The sequence below is a fragment of the Ostrea edulis genome, chromosome 9 (assembly GCF_947568905.1).
Source record: "Ostrea edulis chromosome 9, xbOstEdul1.1, whole genome shotgun sequence".
Classification (NCBI taxonomy): Eukaryota; Metazoa; Mollusca; class Bivalvia; order Ostreida; family Ostreidae; genus Ostrea; species Ostrea edulis.
The window spans coordinates 29905950-29918449 of NC_079172.1; the positions used below are offsets into that span (position 1 = coordinate 29905950).

Genomic DNA, 12500 nt, shown 5'->3' on the forward strand with positions numbered 1-12500 from the left:
TTAGAGATTTTAATGGCCAAAATCGTAAATATTTGACGCCTCATATCTTTAAAACGACATATTTTTTGAAAAGCATTATTGAACAAAAGTTGTTCAATGTGTCATAACCTATCGATCAATATCAAAAAATGGGTCTGTGGGCCTCATGGCTCGCCTGTAGAGTCGATTTTTGTCGATATCAGTCGATTTCAAAAACTTGTAACTGGTAAATATTTTGTAAGGACATATTGAACAAAAGTTGTTCAGTTTAACGAGATCTATCGATTGATATCAAGAAATAGGCCTATGGTCCTAATGCCTCGCCTGTAGAGTCGATTTTTTGTCAATATCGGTCGACCTCAATAACTTTTTACAGGTAAATATTTTGTAAAGACATATAGAGCTAAAGTTGTTGAGTCTATAGAGGGCTAACAAATGACATCAAGAAATAGGCCCGAGGGCCTTATGGCTCGCCTGGAGAGTCGAATTTCAAACGAATTTCACCGCAACTTTGCTTCAGAAGCTTATGATATGAAAAATTGATTATATCTAAAGTGTCTTAAAGTCGGAAACTAAATTGGGACTCATTTGTCTTTTTTTTTTTTTTTTTTTAACTCCGAGTGCATCAACAAATCGGACGGAAGACCTACTCGTTGCTCGCAACGAGATCGTGTCTAGTTATTATTATTATTATTTTTTTTTCCCTTTCGTCTCCTAAACCATTGGATGGATTTTCCTGAAACTTTCACAGGTTATAGACAACGATGGTACCTCGAGGAATTTTTTTCATTTTTTCAAAATTCACTTCCGTTCGTCAGATACGTCCAATTTTCCGGTTTTTGAAAGAAACTTTGTCCGGGGGTAAACTTGAAAACCACAAAAGATAATCGAATGAAACTTTCAGGGATGACAGATCTATCTTCTCTATGGTGCATGCACGTAATATTTTTTGTCGCCGTCACTTCCGGTCGTCACCGGAAGTGATTAAATAAATCATCAATTTCAAACTTTTTTCTTTCAAATTGAAACCTATATCGTTTTACTAGGTCTAGTTCTAATTCTCAAAAAATGTTGATCCCACCGGAAGTTGGATCTCCAACTTCCGGTTATATCAAAGAAAGACTATTCATTCTCTCATTTTTCAGTGCCATAAATCTTGGTCATGAAACCAGTTAATGAGTTGAGTTTTACATATATTATAGTCACTATAAATGTCTAGAGTAACGTCAAATATTTTTGTAAAATTCACTTCCGGTCGGCAAATACGGCTTATTAGCTGTTTTCGTTGTACAGCGTTTTTCTCAGAAACGGTTAAAGATAGTCATCAAATTTTCAGAGTTAATAGATCTTACTTTGTAAGCGTGCAGTAGGGGGTTAAGAATGTCGGCCATCACTTCCGGTCGTCACCGGAAGTGATTAAATTAATCATCAATTTCAAACTTTTTTCTTTCAAATTGAAACCTATATCGGTTTACTAGGTCTCGTTCTAATTATCAAAAAATGTTGACCCCACCGGAAGTTGAATCCCCAACTTCCGGTTATATCAAAGAAAGACTATTCATTCTCTCATTTTTCAGTGCCATAAATCTCGGTCATAAAACAAGTTAATGATTTGAATTTTACATATGTTAGAGACACTATACATGTCTAGAGTATACTTAAATATTTTTGTAAAATTCACTTCCGGTCGTGAGATATGGGGTGGATATATTGAAGCCTTGTTTTTTCAGTTTCTCAATAATGAATATAGATAGACGCTTGAAACTTGTCGAGTTGATTAACTAACATTAGTCCATTGTACACATACATTCAATTTTTTCGTCCGTCACTTCCGGTCTATACCGGAAGTGTTTTAAAAAATGTCGATTTTCCGATTTCTTCGAGTGATTTCTCAGAGATGGCTGGATATATTTTCTTGAAATTTTCAGGAATAATGTCTTATGAAATGACCTTGCTATAATTATTTTTGTTTTTACAAAATTCACTTCCGGTCGAAAAATATGGCCGATATTCTGTCTCTCAAAAGGAATTTTGTCCAGCATTTTTCTTGGAAAAGGTAAAATATAGGTTCATCAAATATTCAGAGATAATCAATCTCCGTTTATAAGCGTGCAGTAGGGGGTTGAACCGTCACTTCCTGTCGTCACCGGAAGTGATTGAAGGAATCGCAAATTTCAAACTTTTTCTTTCAAATTGAAACCTATACTAGTTTATTAACTCTCTTTCAAAGTGTCAAAAGAATATTGAGTCTTTCGGTAGTCAAAACAACTACTTCCGGTTTCTTGATAAAATACCTTTTTTCTTTTTGTCTCTTTCTCCCCATAAATCTCGCTTATATTTGAAGTCTTTCATATGATTTTCACATGTCTTAATAAAAAGTATCAACTTCTAGAGTTTTGATGATTTTGTTTTTCAAAATTGACTTCCGGTCGGTAATAACTTACTACTTTCTCTTTCTTTAGTCTACTTCTTTTTGTTGAGAACTCTTTCAGATAGAGACGTGAAATTTTCAGGGAATATAGACAGTAAAGAGTCGCTGTCATTTATAGGAAAACACATCTGAATAGTACTTCCGGTCGTCACCGGAAGTTACAAGAAATGAGTAAAAAATTCGATTATTATTCTTTCTTTATTCTTGTCACCCTTTTTTGTCCACGAGTGTTCTCAGAAACTACTGAAGGGATCAATATGAAACCTTTTTAGGATGATAGAATACTCTATGTAGATGTGCGGAACGAACGTCATTTTGTCTGAAAATGCATGCATCTCGGTCATGAAACTAGTTAATGAGTTGAGTTTTACATATGTTATAGTCACTATAAATGTCTAGAGTAACGTCAAATATTTTTGTAAAATTCACTTCCGGTCGGCAAATACGGCTTATTAGCTGTTTTCGTTGTCTAGCGTTTTTCTCAGAAACAGTAAAAGATAGAGTCACCAAATTTTCAGAGTGAATAGATCTCACTTTGTAGGCGTGCAGGAGGGGGTTAAGAATGACGGCCATCACTTCCGGTCGTCACCGGAAGTGATTAATGAATCATAAATTTGAAACTTTTTTCTTTCAAATTGAAACCTATATCGGTTTTCTAGGTCTCGTTCTAATTCTCAAAAAATGTTGACCCCACCGGACGTTGAATTTCCAACTTCCGGTTATATCAAAGAAAGACTATTCATTCTCTCATTTTTCAGTGCCATAAATCTCGGTCATGAAACAAGTTAATAATTTGAATTTTATATATGTTATAGATACTATAAATGTCTAGAGTATATTTAAATATTTTTGTAAAATTCATTTCCGGTCGTGAGATATGGGGTGGACATATTCAAACCTTGTTTTTTCACTTTCTCAATAATGAATATAGATAGACGCTTGAAACCTCTAGAGTTGATCAACTAACATTAGTCCAATGTACACATACATTCAATTTTTTCATCCGTCACTTCCGGTCTCTACCGGAAGTATTTGAAAAAATGTCGATTTTCCGATTTCTTCGAGTCTGGATATATTTTCTTGATATTTTCAGGAATAATGTCTGATGAAATGACCTTGCTATAATTATTTTTGTTTTTAGAAAATTCACTTCCGGTCGGAAAATATGGCCGATTTTCTGTTTCTCAAAAGGAATTTTGTCCAGCATTTTACTTCGAAAAGGTAAAATATAGGTTCATCAAATATTCAGGGATGATCAATCTCCGTTTGTAAGAGTGCAGTAGGGGGTTGAACATGTCGACCCTCACTTCCTGTCGTCACCGGAAGTGAGGGAAAGAATCGCAAATTTCAAACTTTTTCCTTTAAATTGAAACCTATACTAGTTTATTAACTGTTTTTCAAAGTGTCAAAAGAATATTGACTCTGTCGGTAGTCAAAACGACTACTTCCGGTTTCTTGATAAAATACCTTTTTACTTTTCGTCTCTTTGTCCCCATAAATCTCGCTTATATTTGAAGTCTTTCATATGATTTTCACATGTCTTAATAGAAGTATCAACTTCTAAAGTTTTGATAATTTTGTTTTTCAAAATTGACTTCCGGTCGGTAGTAACCTACTACGTCTTCTTTCTTTAGTCTACTTCTTTTTGTTGAGAACTCTTTCAGATAGAGAGGTGAAATTTTCAGGGAATATAGACAGTAAAGAGTCGCTGTCATTTATAGGAAAACGCATCTGAATAGTACTTCCGGTCGTCTCCGGAAGTTACGAGAAATGAGTAAAAAATTCGATAATACATTTCTCATACATTGTGAAGGCACATTTTCTGATACATTTAAATGGTTTTCGTAGGAATAGAAAGCTCTTTACCGGAAGTGGTCTAACGGAAGACCTACTCATTACTAGTAATGAGTGTCTAGTTATTATTCTTTTTCTCCGGTACTTTTTTGTCTGGTAGTGTTCTCAGAAACTACAAAAGGGATCGATATGAAACTTTCCAGGATGATAGTATAGCGTTTGTAGATGTGCATAGTGATAGTCATTTTGTTTGCACGTGCATGCACGCGCGCGCACGTGCATTGCAATTTTGGTACAAAAAATGGAAAATCAGAATATTGAAGGAAGCGATATAAAACCTAAATAGGATGATAGTATATCATTTGTACATATGAAAAAATAATAGTTATTTTGTCTTCACGCGCACGCATGCACGTGCACGCGCATTACAAAATTTGTACGCTAACTTTGGAATCAGTCTAACTTTTTTGTTGTTCATTGAAATGGCTTGAAATTGATATCATAGGTAGATATTGAGACCCTTAACTGATTTACATAGTCAAAATTACCAATTTGCACGCGCATGCACGTGCGCTTCATTTTGATTGGATAATGCTAAAACGTTTGTAACTATCTTATTTATGAAGCGAATGAGATGATATTCACAGCATATGTAGACAATATGTGTATCTATATGTTGGTGTAACAAAAAATGCCAACGCACACGCGCATGCGCGTGCAACGTTTTTTAAATGTTCAATTTTTAAAGGACGATAACGTTTTTGTTTTTCATCAAATTCTATTCATATTAGGGGTTTAGATGTATCTTGGTACTCCTTACAAATTGCTGTGATTAGAATTACTGCTCATCACGTGCATGCACGTGTGCTGATTTCTGATTGGACGATTTTAAAATCGCTATAACTTCCTTATATTTGGTGGAAACGTTATGAAATTCATACTGTGGGTATATGATACAAATGCCTGTTGAACGACATCAACAAAAATTCGGAATCATACACGCGTGCGCGTGTATGCACGTGCAACGCTTTCTTTCATTTCTTGGTACTGAAATGACCATATTGAACGTACTACATGTAATTAAAGGCTAAAATAAAATTTTCCTATAGATTCACAAGGACATCACTTTTGAATTGGGGGAGGTTTGGGGAACATCTGTAACGGTCCCCGTTACAATTAGAACTAGTATTTTTTATGATTTTGATAATATCATTCAATTTTGTAATTAATAGAAAATCCTCATCTATTGAATAACACAGTGAATTAAAGTTAGCTATCATTACTCTGGCTATAACTAATAGAAGATCCACATCTATTGGATGACACAGTGAATTAAAGTTAGCTATCATTACTCTGGCTATAACTAATAGAAGATCCACATCTATTGGATGACACAGTGAATTAAAGTTAGCTATCATTACTCTGGCTATAACTAATAGAAGATCCACATCTATTGGATGACACAGTGAATTAAAGTTAGCTATCATTACTCTGGCTATAACTAATAGAAGATCCTCATCTATTGGATAACACAGTGAATTAAAGTTAGCTATCATTACTCTGGCTATAACTAATAGATCCACATCTATTGGATAACACAGTGAATTAAAGTTAGCTATCATTACTCTGGCTATAACTAATAGAAGATCCACATCTATTGGATGACACAGTGAATTAAAGTTAGCTATCATTACTCTGGCTATAACTAATAGAAGATCCTCATCTATTGGATAACACAGTGAATTAAAGTTAGCTATCATTACTCTGGCTATAACTAATAGAAGATCCTCATCTATTGGATAACACAGTGAATTAAAGTTAGCTATCATTACTCTGGCTATAACTAATAGATCCACATCTATTGGATAACACAGTGAATTAAAGTTAGCTATCATTACTCTGGCTATAACTAATAGATCCACATCTATTGGATAACACAGTGAATTAAAGTTAGCTATCATTACTCTGGCTATAACTAATAGAAGATCCACATCTATTGGATGACACAGTGAATTAAAGTTAGCTATCATTACTCTGGCTATAACTAATAGAAGATCCACATCTATTGGATAACACAGTGAATTAAAGTTAGCTATCATTACTCTGGCTATAACTAATAGAAGATCCACATCTATTGGGTGACACAGTGAATTAGAGGTAGCTATCATTACTTTGGTGAAAACTGTCAAGGCTGAAGAAGTGGTATTCAATGAAATTTTCCTATTTAAATAATAAATATGTGCCCCCCTCTCCCTGTTAGCCTTTGTTGCTGCTCAAATTCTAGCTGTGATGTATAGAGTTTGTTATATGGTTTTTTTTATACCATAGGGATGTTCTGCCACTTTTCCACAAGTGCCAGACGCAAAGTGGGTAGAGTCTTTGCTGGATTTGGGCGTGCTCCTTCAGATGCATTGATCTAACATGTCACACACATGCTCTGTTGACAAAAGATCAAGATTGTTATCATACACTGGGCATTGTCTTGTTGAAAAATTAAATTGTGCTGATTAGTGGTATACAAACAGCATGGCAGCAGACTGCAGAAAAAAAGGTTGTTAATGTACCATCGAGCTGTCAAATTCCCTTCAATGATGACGTACATACCATGCAAGTTTTGCCTTAATACTACCATCACCAAACCTGTCACAGTCCACCATGTGATTATCTGTCTATTCTAACCTTCACTGCAACATCAAAAAACACGCTTACATCTATCTGAGAGATAAAGGGTGAATGAAGACTTGTCAGAATAGAGTTAATGGCACCATCTTTGTTTAGGAAACACATTTGGACGGTGTTGTTGCAACTATTGGAGTCTGAATTCATGTCGGTGATGATTAAGGGGCATTCCCAGCATGACGCGACTTGATGTCATAGGAGCAGAGATGCCTCATCTTTGTGCAATTCTAAACCAGCAGTTGCACGAGAGCTGCAACCTTATGAAACAATCCTGACATGGTAATGGTTTTGTTACCTTGGCCAGTTTGAGGGCAGTCAGCAGTAATACCAGTAGATGTAAGACATTTGTAGAGACAATATATCTTGTTTTTGTGGATATTCAGAGCTCTTGCACAGCAATTTGGGCATTCTCAGTCAACATGCAGTAAGTAATACCCTGTTGTGTGCATTGTAAAGTCACCTAGAATTCATTTACACATTATAAGAAGCGGATTTCGATATCAGACTATTGTTACCAGATATCTGAGTGATAACAAACAGGTCTGAGATGGTGTGTACCTGTGCACATGCTAATTGGGGTATGTATTGATTGCATAGTGTGACATGTTCAATCAGCTGTCAGTTGCTTTTGCATGTAAGTGATAAGGTCTGATGAGTTACAGTCCTTTGTATGCAAATGAGAATCTAAAAAATACAGAACCAGTAATTTTTTTTAAATTTCAAAATCAAGTTTAATGATGTGAAGTAGGGTGGTTTAGTGGAGTGCAATATCAAATTTACACAAAATTAAATATTGATGTTATTGCTGTGCAGATCCTGCAGCCTTGTTTGATCGTTATTCTAAGAAAATGGCATTGATTCGTGCATTTTGTCGATTTATTCACTTGAAATATTTCAATCACCTTTAAATTATGTGATGAATTGTTTTTGTTTGACATGCAACAGTGATATTGTGTAGAGATTTCTGCTTATTGTTTTAGTTAATTATCTACCTTCAATATGCCCAAAGCTATTTTTTTATATTGTTTGTTTTTCCTCCTTTAAGTTATAAGCAATGCATAAAATCATAATTTGACATAATAGTCAAACATACCACAATATTAATTAATACATGCATGAACATGCTCACAAGAAGAGTTTAAATGCATGTCCATCTTATTTGCATGTCATTCATATTTATTGGGGTGGGGTGAGGGAGAATGGGCCCTCAATGGATAAAGTTTTGATAATAAACTTCAACAAAAAAATCTTATTCCTCAAGAGCAGTTGCAGGGCCAAAATTCGTCATATCAATATGCAGGCATGCTCGGGAAGTGCAGGCATCCTCGGGAAGTGTAGGCATCCTCGGGAAGTGCAGGCATCCTCGGGAAGTGCAGGCATCCTAGGGAAGTGCAGATCCAGTTTCTTGAAATCAATGCCCTGGGGCTGTTTTTGAGCCACATACAGGGTCAAAGTTTTACATGAGAATGTATGGGGAAGATTTGAAATTTTTAAAAATGATAATATAATTATGGACTATATATGGGCCAATAGTAAGGGTGGGGATAGAATTGGGATAAAATTTTACATGATGCATGGAAAATGGGGAAATAGGGCATTTCTATGTTGTGTGGACTCAAGTATAGCTCTCTGAAAAAAAATAATGGGACAGATCAGTGATCTGTCCCAAAAAAATTTCAGAGAGCTATACAGTTCTGCAGCTACAAATTAGGTGACGTGACCCCCTGCAGGCCTGTTTGGCTTAGGTGGAGTCATAATATGAGTTCAAAATTTTTCAAAAACCTTCTGAAGAACAGCAGAACTAGGTTTAATCAGGTCAGTGTTGTGGTCTATGGGCCACTTGTTTCATGTGTTATGTTTTTGGTTTTGTTTGTTATACATCCCTTTGAGAAATTTTCACTCATTTTGAGATATGCCACCAGTTGTAGATGTAAATCTAATGTTTGTTATATAACTAGTAATTTAAGAACTTTTGACTAAGGATGTCCAAAAAGATTAAGTTATAGGATTTTGTAAAACTATTTGGAAATGTTTTAATATTGCTAAAGATTCATACTTACCACAAAATTTTCCAATGAAACAACCTTAATTTTTGTATTATTATGAGGATCAAACATAACTAAACCAATAATGTGGAAAACTATCAGCATGATACCCTGGTATTTTATAATCATAATTGGGTAGAAATATAAATGCTAATTATTCAGTCATTTTTACGGAGGTGTAGCTGGGGTGAGAATGACAAATTGATTTAGTTAGTCTCATTATTCCTTCCCCTTCATTGGTCTTAAGGTAGTCTCATTATTGCCCCCCTCTTCATTGATCTAGGTAGTGTCAATATTGCCCCCCTCTTCATTGATCTAGGTAGTCTCATTGTTGTATCCCCCCCTCTTCATTGATCTAGGTAGTCTCATTGTTGTATCCCTCCTCTTCATTGATCTAGGTAGTCTCATTATTACCCCCTCCCCTTCACAGATCTAGGTAGTCTCATTGTTGCCCCCCTCCCCCCTCTTCATTAATCTAGGTAGTCTCATTATTGCCCCCCTCTTCATTGATCTAGGCAGTCTCATTGTTGTATCCCCCGTCCTCATTGATCTAGGTAGTTTCATTGTTGTATCCCCCCTCTTCATTGATCTAAGTAATCTCAATATTGCCCCTCCCTCTCCTTCATTGACCTAGGTAGTCTCATTATTGCCCCCCTCTCCTTTATTGATCTATTTAGTCTCATTATTGCCCCCCTCTCCTTCATTGATCTATTTAGTCTATTTATTGCCCCTCCCTCTCCTTCATTGATCTATTTAGTCTCATTATTGCCCCCCTCTCCTTCATTGATCTATTTATAGTCTCATTATTACCCCTCTCTCTCCTTCCTTGATCTAGACAATCTCATTATTGCCCCTCCCTCTCCTTCATTGATCTATTTAGTCTCATTATTGCCCGTCCCTCTCCTTCATTGATCTAGGTAGTCTCATTATTGCCCCTCCCTCTCCTTCATTGATCTATTTAGTCTCATTATTGCCCCTCTCTCTCCTTCATTGATCTATTTAGTCTCATTATTACCCCTCCCTCTCCTTCATTGATCTAGGTAGTCTCATTATTGCTCCTCAATTTCTTTCATAATTCTATTTAGTCTCATTATTGCCCCTTCCTCTCCTTCCAGCTTCCTTTTCAGTTAATCGTTTACTATGAAAATGAATTATATATTTGAATTAATGTTGCTAAAACTTGGAACGAAAACCAATGGAATGAAAATAAACAGAATCTTTGAGTATTAGCTTTTCTTTTTCTGTTTTTTATTTTAGCTCACCTGAGCCGAAAGCTCAAGTGAGCTTTTCTGATCAAAATCTGTCCATTAATTGTCTGTCGGCGTCGTTGTAAACTTTTCACATTTTCATCTTCTTCTCCAGAACCACTGGGTCAATTTCAATCAAACTTGGCCAAAAGCATCCTTGGGTGAAGGGCTTTTATGTTTGTTCAAATTAAGGGCCATGCCCCCTTCAAAGGGGAGATAATCACAAAAATGCAAAATTAGGGTAGGGTATGATTTAAAAATCTTCTCAAGAATCACTGGGCCAGAGGAGCTGACATTTACATCAAAGCTTCCTGACAGTGCAGATTCAAGTTTGTTCAAATCATGGCCCCAGGGGGTAGAATGGGGCCACAATAGGGGATCAATTTTTACATAGAAATATATAGGGAAAAACTATTGTACCAAAGAAGTTGACATTTACATGAAAGCTTTCTGACATAGTGCAGGTTCAAGTTTGTAAAAATCATGGTCTCTAGGGGTAGGTTGGGGCCACAATAGGGACTAAGGTTTTACATGCCATTATATATGGAAAGTCTTCAGATAAGGGCCAAGGATACTCAGGTGAGCAATGTGGCCCATGGGCCTCTTGTTTTAGGATAATGTGATTTTGAGTTCTGATTCTGATTTCAGACACATTTTGGAGACTATGTGGATATGGGTATTGCAGTTATACATTCAGAACAAGTAGGTGTTTTACCTTACATTCATACAATGTATGTGGAAAATTACATGTACCAAAATTTGATGACAAGTGGGGCAGTTTTAGTGTTTAAAATTGTTCAAATGAAGAGTTGCATCCTTTTTCAAAGGGAAGATAGTTAAGAAATACAGTGCTCCCTTGATATATTGCCAACTTTTGTTCAAGACCAATTTGGGCAATAAAGTGGGGGTGGCGATATAACGAATTCACCGTTACAGACAATTCGCTGAGCAGTCAAAACAAACTCGATTCTGTAAATGTATTTGGCCGGGTTCCATTTTGTATACCCAGTAAACAGTTAGATTATCTTGAGTATAATTCAACAATTATTTGTAATTAACCTGACTACCTGAATACTTTGTGGAGACTGTCACACTTCACTGCCCTGCTTTCAAAGTACAGGTGTGATATTGATGAGTGTTGGGTAATTGGCATGATGATTCATGAGGGTAAACCCCATATTTGACCATTTGTTTGTGAAAATCAGTGACATAGATATGGCATTTTACAAGTTTGGCATTATAATTGGGATATTAACATGGGGAGAAATCTGTTCTTTAGGATTTTCAGGCAATAAGCAGAGGTGGCATTATAACGGGGGGGGGGGGGGGGGGGGGGGGGGGGGGGGGGGGCAATATATTAAGGGGACACTGTAGTGATATTAAGGGGACACTGTAGTGAAAATATGGTGGCATCGTCTTTAAAAAATTTCTTAAGAATCACTGGACAAGATAAAACAAAACTGATGTGAAAGCTTACTTAATGAATGGAGATTCAAAATTGTTCTAATCATGGCCCTATTGGGTTAGGAAGGGGACAGCACAAAAGGAAATCAGTTTTACATTGGGAAAGATAAGAAATTCTTTAAAAGTCTTTTTTTTAAGAACAGCACAGCCATGATAAATCATATTAATATCCAAGCATCCTCAGGTAGTGTAGATTCAAGTTTGTTCAAAACATGGCCATAGGGGGTGGGTGGGGTGGGGGGTAAGGTGGGGCCACAATAGAGGAACAAAGTGTATAGGGAAAAATCTTTTTTCTCTAGAGCAACAATGCCATGATTAGTCAGTATTCACAGGTAGTGCAGATTCAAGTTTGTTCAAATCATGGTCCCAGAGTGTAGTATGGGGCCACAATAGGGATCAAAGTTTTACATTGTAGCAAAACCTCCTCTTCTTAAGAATAGCAGGGCCATGATAAGTCATAGTTCTTTGCAAACATGACCAGGTAGTACAGATTCCAAGTCATTCAAATCATGGCCCTGGAAGGAAGACTGGGATGGCAATATATGAGGGAATTTTTTAAAATCTTCATCTCATGACCAGCAGGTCCATGATTAATCATATTGATATACATTGGCATTCTCAGGTAGTGCAGACTGAAGATTCATTAAACCATGGCCCTGCAACGGAAGCGGGTAGGGTGGGGGGGGGGGGTGTTAGGATGGTGTCTCAGTAAGGGATCAAATTTTGAAATAGGGATATCTTTAATCTTTGAGAATATTATATATTTGATTGTTGAAAATTTTCTCAGCAAAAATCACTGGCCAAGTACGTACAGTTACATCAAGCATTCCAATGTAGTGCAGATTTATAATTGACTAGGTG

General features: G+C 36.2%; 1 protein-coding gene across 4 annotated transcripts in view; it reads left to right on the forward strand.

Annotated features, from left to right (window-relative positions):
- The window catches only part of LOC125657816 (monocarboxylate transporter 12-like), a 42225-nt gene that overhangs the window by 14141 nt on the left and 15584 nt on the right, over positions 1 to 12500 (forward strand). The window contains exons 1-2 of one of the 4 annotated variants that reach the window (XM_048888606.2): positions 6489 to 7219; positions 10824 to 10877. The gene's annotated coding sequence lies outside the window, so the exon portion shown is untranslated. Of the gene's footprint in view, positions 1 to 6488; positions 7462 to 10823; positions 10878 to 12500 lie in introns of those variants that run through there. The other 3 variants (XM_048888607.2, XM_048888603.2, XM_048888605.2) reach the window with 3 other exon arrangements.